General features: G+C 40.7%; 1 protein-coding gene across 13 annotated transcripts in view; it reads right to left on the reverse strand.

Moving 5' to 3' along the window:
* BAZ2B (bromodomain adjacent to zinc finger domain 2B) overlaps window positions 1-14,471 on the reverse strand; it is a 183,416-nt gene that overhangs the window by 76,626 nt on the left and 92,319 nt on the right. The window lies entirely within an intron of this gene.

The following is a 14,471-nucleotide window of genomic DNA, read 5'->3' on the forward strand; positions in this document are numbered from 1 at the left end:
TTGAGGTAATTCACACATTCTGAAAGCATATGAGAACAAAAACACAGCCATCCTTCAAAATCACACTTCCCTGAATTTTGTGGTGCAGTTCTCTGGCCAAGTAATATGCACAAGAAAACATATACCGTAGTAAAGTTTGCATAAAAATGCATATATTAGATTAAGGAACGTACAAAAATTTGACTAAAAATGTGCATATTAGGACATATTTGCATTAAAATACTAATGAATTTTCATGAGGAATTTTTTTAAAAAGAAAATGCAAACAGATGTCAAAATGTGGTCTTTGGAAGAAAAGAAAAAAGACAAACCAAGATAAAACTGAAACTGACAAATCTGCCTATCCTTAACACAAATTCTATTTCACCTGATAATAAGTCTACAAATGAACAAAAGTGCTGTCTGTAAGAGACATGTTCATAAATTAAAAGCACTGCACATGTAATAGGCTACTGCAAATGCAAGACTGGCACTTGAGGTTGGACTGCTGGGCACTTGATAACGTCCACATTCTAGCAGGGGCTCCATTGATGAACCCTAGAGGTTCCTAGCCCTGCTGCTGCTGCTGCTGCCTATTCACCTAGCCTCTCTGTGACAGCAGAGAGAAGGGGCAGCAGACTCCACTTGCCTCATCTTTCTGGGTGGCAATGCAGGCTGAGCAAATAAGGGTGACAGTGGTGAGTTTGGGCACTGAGAGTAACATGCTCAAGGGCCCTTTAAAGCCTACAGCCGACACTGTGAAGATGTGAAAATGATGGAAATTATCCGTTTTCTAGAAGTCCCAGTTGTAAGTATGGCTCTGGTTACTTATCATTACAGTCATACCTTGGAAGTCGAACGGAATCTGTTCCGGAAATCCATTCAACTTCCAAAACGTTCAGGAAACCAAAGTGTGGCTTCTGATTGGCTGCAGGAAGCTCCTGCAGCCAATTGGAAGCCCTGGAAGTCCCGTCGGACGTTTGGGTTCCAAAGAACGTTCGCAAACCAGAACACTCACTTCCAGGTTTACAGCATTTGGGAGCCAAAACGTCCAAGTACCAAGGCGTTCAGGATCCAAGGTACGACTGTATTTTAAATCTATAAATAAGGCCTATCAGGAAAAAGAGGATAAATTCTCTTGTATTTGAGGACAGGTTGCAACATCTTATTTTTATTATAGTTTCCTCTATGATGATGAACATTGGCTTGTTTTGTTATGCTGCCTGTGACCTTGAACAAATCTTGTGGGGGGTTTGAAGAGAGTCCGTAATCTCATAGAAATCGGTCTCAACTAGCCCCCTATTTCTGTGACGACAGATTAAAAAGCAAAAATTTCATACAATTATACTGGTACTATTCAGACATGGCACACTCCATTCAAAAATGGTTTATACTTCACTGACAGGGTCCATTTGACACAAACAGGTAAACAGAATTCATTTCTACATGTGACTTGTTTACAAAGGTGAATCTGGGATCTCCCCACATATTACTAGTACTATTCAGGACATGGCACACTCCATTCAAAAATGGTTTATGCGTCACTGACATTTGACACAAACAGGTAAACAGAATTCATTTCTACATGTGACTTGTTTACAAAGGTGAATGTGGGATCTCCCCACATATTACAATGGATCATGGCAGTATTGTTTGTACTACAATCTGCTACCAGGGGACGGGGAAGACTCAACAACCCTTGCAAGATCAGGGGCTCTCAGATGCCTCTCTAATTCTGGGATAAGTGATCCTATAAACAGCAAGAAGACTGCTATGCGTGCTGGAGGAAGCCCACATTTATAAAGAGAAACAAAAGGACTTGAACATACTTCAAAACGCATATTTCCTATGCAAATTATTATTTCGCTGCAGAGGGGGGAAAGCTAATGTTATACAAATGTGCTTGAGAAAAACCATGCATTTATATTATCAGCAGTGCTCAACATTTTAAAGTTTCTACTAAAGACATATCTGCAGAAATCACTGGAGTGCCGCTTTGATGGATTTATTTACAATACTTAGAACGTAGGCCTGTGATTCTGCTGAATATATTAGCACTTCCTTTCTGTTTAATAAAATAAGAATGTTTCAGAAATTGTGCCGCCACTTTTCCTGTTCCATGTTGGCAACTTGCTAATTATTCAATCGTCTAAAAATATTCTGTATGAAATTATATAGTCGACTGACCTTTGATATACACAGTAGCCCACTTCACACATTATGATTAAGTAAACAGACTGGTGCGGGGGGGGGGGGGAGTGTGTGCTTGTTCAACTCTCACCATCACCATTACCATTGTCTTACTTATGGATCCACATGTGCTTTAGAACTACGGAAAACCATGGAAAGCCTCCATGACAGAACAGTGGCAGGGCAGATCTAATACATTCGTGCTCACTACCCCTCTTAGATGTTTACTTAATTCATCATCATAATGCCTGAAGATTCTGGTGGATGGACTGAACTGAAGCACAGGTGGCAACGAGTAAAACCCATCACCAGAAAAATACCAAAAGATCACAGAAATATATACACATAAATAACCTGGAAGGAATATTACTTCAAGCAATATGTTGCTTTTTTAGGAGAAAGAGAAATTAAAAATAAAAGAGTGTTTTAACTGTGAAAAGAATTCTGGTTACATTCAGCTCAATGTCTGACAGGGGCGAGCCAGCAGTAAATCATATGAAGTAAGTGGGGTTAACTCTTTATTACAAAAAATAGGATCTGCACAAGAGTTTCAAGCCTAATAAGCACAGGTAAAGGGTAAAGGTAAAGGACCTCTGGACGGTTATGTCCAGTCAAAGGCGACTATGGGGTTGCAGTGTTCATCTCGCTTTCAGGCCGAGGGAGCTGCCGTTTATCAACAGACAAATTTCCGGGTTGTGTGGCCAGCATGACTAAACCACTACTGGCGCACGGAGGAGTCTGACAAGTGCCGGAGCACAGAGAAACACTGTTTACCTTCCCACCGCAGCAGTACCTATTTATCTACTTGCACTGGCATACTTTTGAACTGCTATGTTGGAAGGAGCTGGGACAGAGCAATGGAAGCTCACCCCGTCATGGGGATTCAAACCGCCAACCTTCCGATCAGCAAGCCCAAGGGGCTCAGTAGGTCTTGCTCCCATGAAGCAGCTGCCTAAATCCCCTCCTTTTCAGGGTTTCCCCCAGGCAATCTGAGACTGCACCTGCATGAAGCTAACTTCTCTTCCGCTCTCTTCATGCCTCTCCTGGTTCTGGGAGACTGGGAGGAGGGGAGCTTGTCACAGCAGGAGGGGGGGCTCCCGTGCTTCTTCACCACCCTGCCTCCACTCTGTTACTTCTTCAGCAAACCCCTCCAGTCTTCTCCCTCTGACCACTCATTGTTGTCCCTAGCTCTGGTTCTGAGCCTTCTTCTTTTGGGGCTTGTTCCTCCCACCATTCCTCTGTGTCCAACCTGTCCATGACCATGTCTCTGCTTCAGTTAAAGTAAGTTTACATGATATAAGTCTATCCTGCTATATCCACTTTCTTGGAAGGAATCTCCACTGAATAACCAACCATGTAAAGGATTTCACTCTTAGTTACTATTGAATTTGTCCCATTGGTTTCAATGGGCCTGAGCCATGACTACATTTAGCTGGCTTGGTGGGCAATTTCTTTAGCATTATTGAATGAACACATTGACATTATCATGGACTAATATTAATTAAATATAGAAACCCCAACCCAAAGCCACAAGCATGGTGGGATGTACATGTGGTAAAAGGATGTGCTAGGTACTAAAAGAAACATTTATCCCATTATCCCGTTGATATTTATTCCTTTCCAACACTCCTATCAGTGCACATCAGCATAACCATAATGCTGCAACCTAGACAATAAAACCACTTGCAATATTTTCACCCAATATAATTTGTGACATGATATTTTATAAAATGTCTCAAAAATGCAAGAAGTTTAGAATATTATGGGCAACTGTAGTATTAATATTTTAGTATGCAACAGATTTGGCAGAAATTACTTTTTCCTTTTTTTCAGAGGGGAAATGGGAGCTAATGGGATGGACACTGGGAAACGTTATGGCTAGCATTTATATAGAGGGGGAGAAATCAACAGAGAAAAAACATCCTGTTCTTTATATAGTTGAATTATAAATGCGGTTGTTTATTTTTTAAAAAATACCCCTGCTAATTTTCAGAGAAACTAAAGGTAGTTTACAATCCAAAACAGAAAAACAATAATAAAATATATAAAACCATCCCCATTAAAATCACAAATATTGACATCAAATCCACGGCTGCAAAACAAAATCCAAAACAGCCATCAAAACTAAGACATCAAAGGAAACATGTCAAAGTAAATGTTGATCAATGTAACTATAATACTGATATGACACTGAAGCTTTATCCAAGTGTGTTCCGAGAGACATCAGAATTTTGTTTTTAACTTAAGACTAAACCTTAATTGTACCCAGTTAGTTCATTACTCTAAACTGTAGCAGATGGCTGACATTGTAAGAGATAATCCCTGAAAGAGTCATTAGTGAGGATCAGCAATAATTAGACTGCAACCCCAAAGGTTCACGAGAAAGAATAAAAAAAAGTATCAATATATGGATGAAAAGCAACAAGTGCTTATTACATTTTTGTTCTTCTGCCAATGCCAATAGCACTGGCACGTAGGCCTGCATACAATTAAATAACCTTGTTAAAGCTAAAACACGCTTTACATAATATAAGGACTTCCCTTCCTCTCCCTCTACATCCAAGTTCCATCATCTTTGCTCTGGCATGGATGGAAGTTTCTCTTCACCTCACTTAGTGATGGGGGAAGTGTTTTCAAGGGACACGGGACCCCAGCTGAACTAAAAAGAATGAACTGTGTGCAGCTTTCAAAACAGCTACCCAAAGTATTCTAACTGCCATATGAATATTTCAAAGGCTAACTGAAACACACTCAAGCAAACCAATAAATAAATGATGTATTTCATAAAACCAGCATTCCAATCAAATTAAAAACTGCATATTCTAGAGCAAGATGACTGCATTAAGTTCCAACATCACCATTTTTGCTTTCTCATGTCAAGCATACTAGAAAGTGTTGGCTTACTCTGTATTGTGAAGTGCATCTCACAGAACTGGCTTCATCCGTATTTCTATCATGTATATATGTATGTAGTTTTAATTTTCTCAATGTATGAATTTTTAATTGTTTTAATTGTTTCAAAAAACAATTCTGTTTTTAGCAGCTTCTATTTTTATCTGTAAGCCGCCTTGAGTGCCATCAGGGAAATAGGTGAAGTATAAAGAAGAAGAAGAAGAAGAAGAAGAAGAGGAGGAGGAGGAGGAGGAGGAGGAGGAGGAGGAGGAGGAAGAAGAAGAAGAAGAAGAAGAAGAAGAAGAAGAAGAAGAAGAAGAAGAAGAAGAAGTATGATTTTCTAATTATTCCCTGTATTACAGGTTCTTGGCTGGAATATGTTGGCCACTGGAGAGAACTGGTCCCATTTATCTACATTGACAAATGGTCTGCAACATAAGTTAGCATATTCTCCCTCTGTATGTGCTTAGGGTAATTGAAGTGATCAATATGAATATGTGCCCAAAATTGCTTTGTATCCTTTGCATGTGGTCCTCAAAAGGTTTTCCATACACACATACACATACAGTACACCTCTCTCACATCTCCTGAAATGTTTTTGGGTGACTGAAGGTATGAGATTGCTATAAACATATTGTACGGTGGTTTCAGATTCACAGACTTGTCTTATACTCCAGTTTGTGTAGAGACTGAGTAATCATAGCTATGTCTTCCAGCAGCCTCTATATTCTTTTCCATATCACAAAAGGTATCTGAGAAAGATTTACAATTTAGTTTTAAAAGGTGCCTTTTAAATAAAGAATCCTAATTTATCACCATTTCCAATTGCTTGTTACCATATATGTTGCCGCATCAGGTTTTTGTTTTGTCTGCCTCATACTCCTCTTCCCTCCCGCCCCGCTCATATTCCAGGCAAGCACATTCAGCAGTGCCAAAATTAGGAACCGGTCCTTCCACTCTGTAAGATTTTACTAAAGGTAGTTACACAAAGACGGGTTGGATCAAGCATTAGCAGTACTTTTATATCATGCCCGTGTCCATGATTGTGAATCGTGATGCAACAATGAATATTTTTCAGCACTAGAAGAATTGGGGTGGGAGAGGCAGGATGATTAGAAAGGCGAAACCTCTGGAGAAATATGAGCTAAATGTCACAACACATCTCTACCCTTGCACAATAGACCCTGACTCTCAGGCTCATGCTGCTGTCTTCTGAGAACAAGAATTACAGGTAATTAATTTTATTCCTTGACACAGTGTCTTCATAATTGGCATAATGGGAAATGAAGTACATAAAATCTACAGGAAAATGTTTAATGAAGTTTTACTAAAACAGATATTTCAAGTTTGCCAAAGAATTGTGGAGGATAGTTACTCTCACAAATGTAGGGCTGATATGCTGCTCTGACATTTGTTGCTAGATGATTCTACAGCAGTTGTTGGCATTTAAAGTCCCAAAAGTCATGGCATAATGGGTGATAAGGTCCAGAACAGGCTTCCTCAACCTCGGCCCTCCAGATGTTTTTGGCTTGCAACTCCCATGATACCTAGCTAGCAGGACGAGTGGTCAGGGATGATGGGAATTGTAGTCCCAAAACATCTGGAGGACCAAGGCTGAGGAAGCCTGGTCCAGAACCTCATCACCCTTTCCATACATGTGAGCAAGGAACATAGAGCATTGTGTAGTACCCAGGGTTTGCTGAGATATGATAAGATGCTATATCCCCCTATTTTTTCAGTAGACACTGTTGCTCTCATATGGCAGAAAAATCTCCCTCTGCCAAGTGGGCTGCACTTCCTAACCCACATGCAAACTGACAACACACACTATTATTTTGTGGATCCATGGTGAATTGGGGAGTGATCCCTGAGTCCCTGAACCCAACAGGATCCAATAGTGAAGAAGGTTGCAGCGATCCAGAGTTACAAAATTTTACAAAATTTCATTTGCAGCCTTAGGACTAACTTAAATACTGTGGGTAGTATTCAACTAAGTTTTACTCAAGTAAACTTATTAAAATATGATGGATCGAACTTAATCATGTTCGGTAATCTACTGGGTCTACTCAGAGTAAAACTTAGCTAAATGCCAACCAGTCAATTCTGATGCATCTACTCGAACTACATCTGGAGCCAACCCTTAAAGTTTTGGATGTGAACTGCAACCTGATGCACACTTACTTGGAAGCAAGTCCAGTTGAGTGTAGTGAGACTCACTTCAAAGGAAACATGCATATGATCAAGCAGTACAACTGCTTATTTATAAAGCACTGTATTGACAGTCATTAAAATCTGCATCAGTTGCCAAGGCAACCACTTAACTGTCAAGAAGAAGAGGTGTAGAATTATAATCCTCTACTGGCATCCTGGACTCTTAGCATACTGCCCTCCTCGTTTCCACCAGCGCCACACAGTGGAGCAAGAAAAAGTGCTAACACAACACTGCCCAATAGCTATGGCTAATGTTACATTATCACTGGCACAAGACCATGACAATATATATGCCGTACATTGAAGTCTGCCAGCAATACAGGTGTGTTGTTTTTGTTGTTGTTGTTGTTCTTTCAATGTTTTAGTTCCATTACATACAATGGGTCTGGAAATTCATTGTATGTAACAGAACAGACCCCACAGAACTAAAATATTGAAAGAATGAAAGAAAACCTGTATTGTAGGCAGACTTCAATACATGTATTGTTTGTTGTCTGAAATGTTTTTAGCTCTCACCAGTGTCACAGCACTGCAACCGAAGCTTGAATCCAATTAGCAAATATAACAAGTAAGCTACTTGAGAATAACAAATCAGGAATGATATTTTTGTAAAGCCTAATTCCAACCTAATCTATTGTTGAGCTATCCCAAAATACAAATATAAAAATACCAAGTTAATGACTGCAATTTTCCAATTGCTCACTCTGAAACAGTCCCACGGAAAAGCAGGGAGATTTTAGCTCCACTTATCATTGTGTAGAATTGTTTTGTTGCTCAAGATTTTGATTGAAATATACCGTATTTTTTGCTCTATAAGACTCACTTTTTCCCTCCTAAAAAGTAAGGGGAAATGTGTGTGCGTCTTATGGAGCGAATGCAGGCTGCGCAGCTATCCCAGAAGCCAGAACAGCAAGAGGCATTGCTATTTTCACTGTGCAGCGATCCCTCTTGCTGTTCTGGCTTCTGAGATTCAGAATATTTTTTTTCTTGTTTTCCTCCTCCAAAAACTAGGTGCGTCTTGTGGTCTGGTGCGTCTTATAGAGCGAAAAATACGGTATATTGAACCCCAGCATAGCAGACCTTCCTGCTACTAGCAAATTGTACACAGGAGAATCTATCAACCTTCTCCAACCTGCTGTTCACCCAGCTGTTTTGGACTATAACTCCCATCACACTGGCTGGAGCAAAATGGGAGTTGTAGTCTGGAAGAGACCATCATAGGGAAGATCATATATCATTACAATCTCTCTCTCTCTCTCTCTCTCTCTCTCTCTCTCTCTCCCTCTCCCTCTCCCTCTCCCTCTCTCTCTCTGGAGTTCTACTTCACCACATTCTTTCTCAAAATGTCTTCTTGTATATACAACAGGAAAAAAAGATGGCAAAAATAACTACAGCCATCTGACAATAAATAAATAAACAAATAAAGTTGGCATAATTAAGTGCCAAAAGTTTTGATATCAACCAAGTCAAGATAACACTTCAATTTCTATACATCTAAGAATGTATATGCACAGTTAAAATTAGATTATAAGCAGTTATTTTGTGATAACTGATGATGGGAAGTTGTTTTACTACTGTACCTTCAAACATAAAATATTATTCCATATGTCTTGAGTCCTTACAGTGCATGTCAGAGATAAGCCACAGTTACAATATTTTAGGAACGGAATTGGGGGGAAGGGAGGAAAGGACAGAGTCTTCTTGATAAAAAAAAAAAATTGATGGCATGATAAAGGCAGCACAATTTTAAATTCTTTCACACTGTTATAAAATTTCTAGAAGAATGAACAGGAGGCTTATCCAATCTCCAATGTTTACCCTGGAAAACGAGGAATGGTGGTTTTAAGTGTTTGCACTAGAAGTGGCATTGTTGGTGCAATATCAATGTAAGGCCATACTGCCAGAAACTAAAGCCAAAGATTTGTTCAAGTACACCACTATATACACCACTTCTCACCGGCTACTTCCCAGACTTTTGGACTGCTTTTGAACTTCTTCTCATCCCCTTGGACCACATAATCTCCCAACCACAGCTTCCTGAGGAATGTGTGGAAAATGTGGGGGAAAGCATTTTATTCAATACTAGGAGGCACTGATGATGTCTACAGCAATTTTCAATGAACATTTTCATCTAATTTACCTTTTTCTCACATGCAGGCCCAAACTTAATGTTCATCTGGTAGTAAGCTCCACTTACTTCTGAGTCCAGAAGTAATACTTTGAAAAATGTATTTTGAAAAGTAAAACTATTTTCTCTCTTTTACATTTGTGGTGGCTTCTGTTTTAGCGGTCAGAAACACTTCAGGCAAAAGGGATGTGAGAAATCTCACTGAGGATTCTGCAGTCTGTTCAGATAAATATCTGGTATATCCAGAGGACATGAGGAAGGAGTGGGGGAGGGATTAAATGCAGTTTTGAAACATTTAAAGGGTAAATAGCTTAGCCTGTTCTAGTAGTACTAACAGGTACCTATCCTCTAGCTCCAGGAAGGTTTCAAGGACTTGCAACGCTGAAAAGGGATCAATCAAGGTCTAAGCTGACAGCTAATTTTGTCTTTTCCCCTTAACATCACTGTATATGGGAGAATCCAAAAGGTGTTGTCATGCAGGAGTTAATGTAGAAGAGGGTATTTCAAAGGCTTGCCTAAACTGCACAAATACAGAACTTTGTAAAATACATTACAATAAAACTCCTCCCTTGCCTGGAAGACACAGACATTCTTTCCTATGGAGTTGCTTCTCTAAAGGAACCCAATGTACAATATAAACCATTCTTAGTAAAAAAGAAAATTCTAAGAAATAGGAAACGTGATTTGGATTTCAATCCTTTGCATTGTTACCCGGGAGTAAGCCCTGCTGAATGCAGTAGGCTTTACTTCTGGTGTAAACATGCATATAGTGTTCTGCTGTCGAGCTTTTAGTACTTAACAATTGAGAAAGAGACTTCTGAGAAGTGAAATTCAGTATGTTATCGTCAAACTCTGAATTACTATCGATGTGGGCAAGGATCAGAAAAGCACCTCACTTCCTTCTAGACTAGCAAGACCTGTAATACTTCCGATAGAAATCAGGGACTTGGGAAGCCTGACTACAGATCCTTGAGGTAGGGCAGCAAGTCAACAGAGCTAAACATGTTCACTCAAGTCCCACAGTGTTTAATGAAATGTATTCCCATGTAATTGTGCACAGGACTGCAGTCCTAGTCTGCTCCTGAAGCTGCAATGCCATGGTCCCAGCTGTAGTTCTTCTCGGTAGCACATGATGCAATTAGATTATGGCTCAACATGGGCAGAGTCATGCTGAGTAATGCTTGCAGAGAAAGAGGCATAAGGTGAGGCAAGGGCAGCTTCACAAACTAACTTTATGCTCCCAGGTTGCTCTGTTTTTTTATCGCCAACTGCATGCAGGCCAAAGTGGAGAAAGGTGAGCCGAAAATACAGGCATGCATTCAGCTCAATACATAACAGTATCCCCATTCTGAAAAAATATGAGTGGAACCATATGATCAAAGATATTGACCATTTTCTCTTCTTCAGGGAAGCTGCTGAAATAAAGCACAGACCTCTTTAAAGGTAACCACTTAGAATGACCATAACAGTTTTTATCCACATCCAGAGTTGGGGAGGATCATCACACTGGGGACCTGCTGATTGTCACCAGGCAAATGGTACCAAACTGTGTTCATGCCACACAGAGCTACCACAGTGCTGACTGTGACATGGATCACTCCCTGGTGGCAAGCACAATTTTTTTCCAGCCAAGGAGGATCCATAGCACAAAGCTAGCTGAAAGTGCGGCCTCGAATCAACACAGCCAAAACCGTCATAACTGAACTCTGTGAACACTTCTCTGATTCTGTCAAACAAGCTCTACTGAACTGCTCCAGAGAGAGCATCGAAGCAAGGTGGAGCTGCATCAAAGAGGCAACGTACAACAAAGCTACGTCCTCTTTTGACGAAAGAGAGCAGCAGAAATGACCACTGGGAGGAGCACAGAGAGAAGAAACACTATGGTGCACCTGTAGAAGCAAAACCAGGTGCTTTCATCTGCCCCACCTGCAATAAAACATGTCCCTCCTGTATCGATCTCTACAGCCACAGCAGGCACTATAACTCTCCCAACAGTTTGACTTTGCCCCAGAAGGTGCACTCTTCCACCATCTCCCAGGACAGATGCCAACAAACAATGGCAATGCCTTATGAAGAAAAGTAACTTCTAAATATCTCATATGAGCTAATTTACTTTATTACCAAAACATTTCTGTTGCACAAAGCAATACCCAAAGCAGCTTTCAATCAACCTTTTTTAAAATTAAAATATTTTTTTTTTGCAACCAATGGTAGATTTGCAATTAGGAATCTGTGGCTTTCCAGAGGGGGCTGGGCTCCACCTCTCATCAGTCTCTGCCAGCATGGACACAACTGTCAGGGATGATGGGAGTTCAAGTCCAGATTCTGCTTACACAAGTTTCACCAATTCCCCCTCCACCTACTGCAGCCTTCTGTCCCATGCAAGTCTAGAGGGTGCAATCACCCCCAGAAACAACTAGAGGCAGGGCTAAAATTAGAATGGGTGCCCTGCCTTGCATGTGTTGGTCATTTCCGCTAAACCAAATCACCCAAGATTTATGAAAACAATCGGCAGCAACAAGGGAGGCGGTTAGGGAGAATCAGCAAGGCCCATAGGCTCACTTGAACAAGACTTTTTTCATGGCAACAAGATGTTATCAGGGAAGGGACCAAGCAGGTGCCCTGGGAAACGGTGTACCCACCCACAAAACTTGCAGATTTTATTGATGTTGTTTATTTATTTTTTAGTAAGAAATGCAAGGATTAAAAAAAAAAGGAGGAAGAGGGAAAACACAGGAAAACAAACTTTGTTCTAGCTGTGTGAATAATTTGGTGTTCCTTCCTACCGCTGCAAAGTCCTTACCATTTAACTGGGGTCTATGAGACATACAATTTACATCTACTAACGCGGATATAATTGTAAACAATCAAGATGTAGGAAGCGCAGCTGAAGCTCTCTGTATGGATACTAGGAGATGAAGGCATACATAACCTATACTAAACCACTGCACCAGCTGTGATTATACTCCTAGGACCAATTCAGTAAGCTACTGTTAACCTTTAAAGCTCTCCACAGCCTGGGCCCTGCATATCTCAACAACCCTTAATAACAACTCCCACTCATACTTCTGATATGTAATCAGACCTTGATTCCCATTTCTCCTTTGCGTGAAGTGGGAACCAAGGAAGCTAGAAGCAAGGCCTGAACATTAGCTGCCAGAACGCTACCGAATGATTTCCTCCTAGGGTGCCCACTTATATGCTGCCAAAAAAGGAGAGGACAAAAGAGAACACAGATTGGCGTAAAATCTGCATGTGCTATTTTAGATGCATAGGTGTGAATTTAAAAATAATTCCTATAATTTAGATAGAAATACAAGACACCTCTCCATAGCGGAGAAGACTGCAACCAGGGAATCTGTGCACCTGCACAAGTGCCAAGAGTCAATAGGCAATTTCACAGCCCCAGGCTCTCTCTCCCCATCAGGTTCTTTGGATCGGACAGTGGGTTCCTTTAAGCAGAGTACTGTGACACTCCCCCCCCCCCCAGCATGTATGGGACAGAAAAGAGTGATTTCAATTATTAAAAAAAAAAACACTTGACATTTCAGTGGGAGGTTTGCGTTCCAAAAGCTGTCTCTACTGCGAGCAGCATATGATGTGATGCACAGGGATGTGGTGCATGTGAAAAATCACGCTCTCGTGCACATATGGAAGTGCTTTCTACAGTCTTCGAATGCCAACTTCAAAAGCCTATTTGCTTCAGTGGAATATTTTAGCACCTACTCATGTAATCAGAGGAGTTACACATGCATTTACTGTGTCCATTTGAAAACCAATGGAACTTTACAAAACTTAAGTTTGACTTGATTGGTTCCTGTGTTAAGAGAGTCAACTTATTCGGTGCCAAAGGTGCATTGTAACTGTAGCTGGGCTGAGGTTATCTGTATTCCCTTTTTCCTTTGTGTACACCTTTGATAAAGAACTAGGCATTTGTTAGTATTTTTCTCGTAGCAGATGTCAAAGGCTGTGAGCTGTTGCTGCAAATGCTCATTCTTCATAGAACAACTTTCATTAAAACTTGACATTTTAGCAGAACAAACCATTTTTAAAAAATAAATATATCATTGTTGTTATACCAGAGGCTATCAATATAATCCTGAAGGTCCCTTGAAGCTGTTCAGATTGAAGGATACAAAATGGGATATTGCATAGTGCACATGTGAATATTTAGGGCAGCACTACTCAGATGAGAACATGGCTTGTACTACTTGACCTGTGACCCCCTGCCCAACCCAAATGGTGCCCCCGAGCCATGTCTACCAAGAAACTCGATAAACCTCGCATTTCTGCTGTCTACCTAGAACTGCAAAATCAGAAGCAGTTATTGACCACTTGGCATATCGCATTACATGGCCAGTGGGCTACATTTTGTTTGATCAGTCATAAATTGTGCAAGCCTAGACCAGGCTGCTGAGCTAGGCTTTATCCTTAAGCACTCCAGGCTGGTTGTTCTGGGTCTACTGCATGTGCACCAGGTCACCCTTAATTTTATGATCTGCCATGTCACAAGCTGCTAGTATACAAGCACGATGCATTACAAGAGTTTGTGGGGAGAGGTACAGGGATGTTTCTTTGCAATCGTAACCTTGTGAATGGCTTTCCTGAAGGAAACGTAAGAACATAAGAAAAGGAGCCTGATAGTTCACGCCAGTGGCTTATCTAGTCCAGCATCATGTTCTCACAATGGCTGACCAGATGCCTGTGGGAAACCCACATGCAGGATTCAAGCACAAAAGAACACGTTGCTCTCCTGTGGTTTCCAGCAGAGCACAGCCATCTTGGCTAGTAGCCATTGACAGACTTCTCATCCACTAATTTATCTAATCTTCTTCCAAAGCCATCTAGGTTGGTGGCCACAGTTTCATAGCTTAACTATGCGCTACAGTGTGTATTTTGGGCTCCCAATCCAATAAAATCACTTTAGCTTGTCATGTAAAAGAAGTAAAAGAAGAATCCTGTTTTTGGAAAGTAAACAATGTGCAGGGTTCCACCAATAAACATGATTCTGAAGCCTGTAACAAAACCAGAAGATTAAGTCTTTTGCAGGCCTTGCGTTTTACTCCTTCAA

Source organism: Podarcis erhardii (assembly GCF_964252035.2).
Source record: "Podarcis erhardii genome assembly, chromosome: 1".
Taxonomy (NCBI): domain Eukaryota; kingdom Metazoa; phylum Chordata; class Lepidosauria; order Squamata; family Lacertidae; genus Podarcis; species Podarcis erhardii.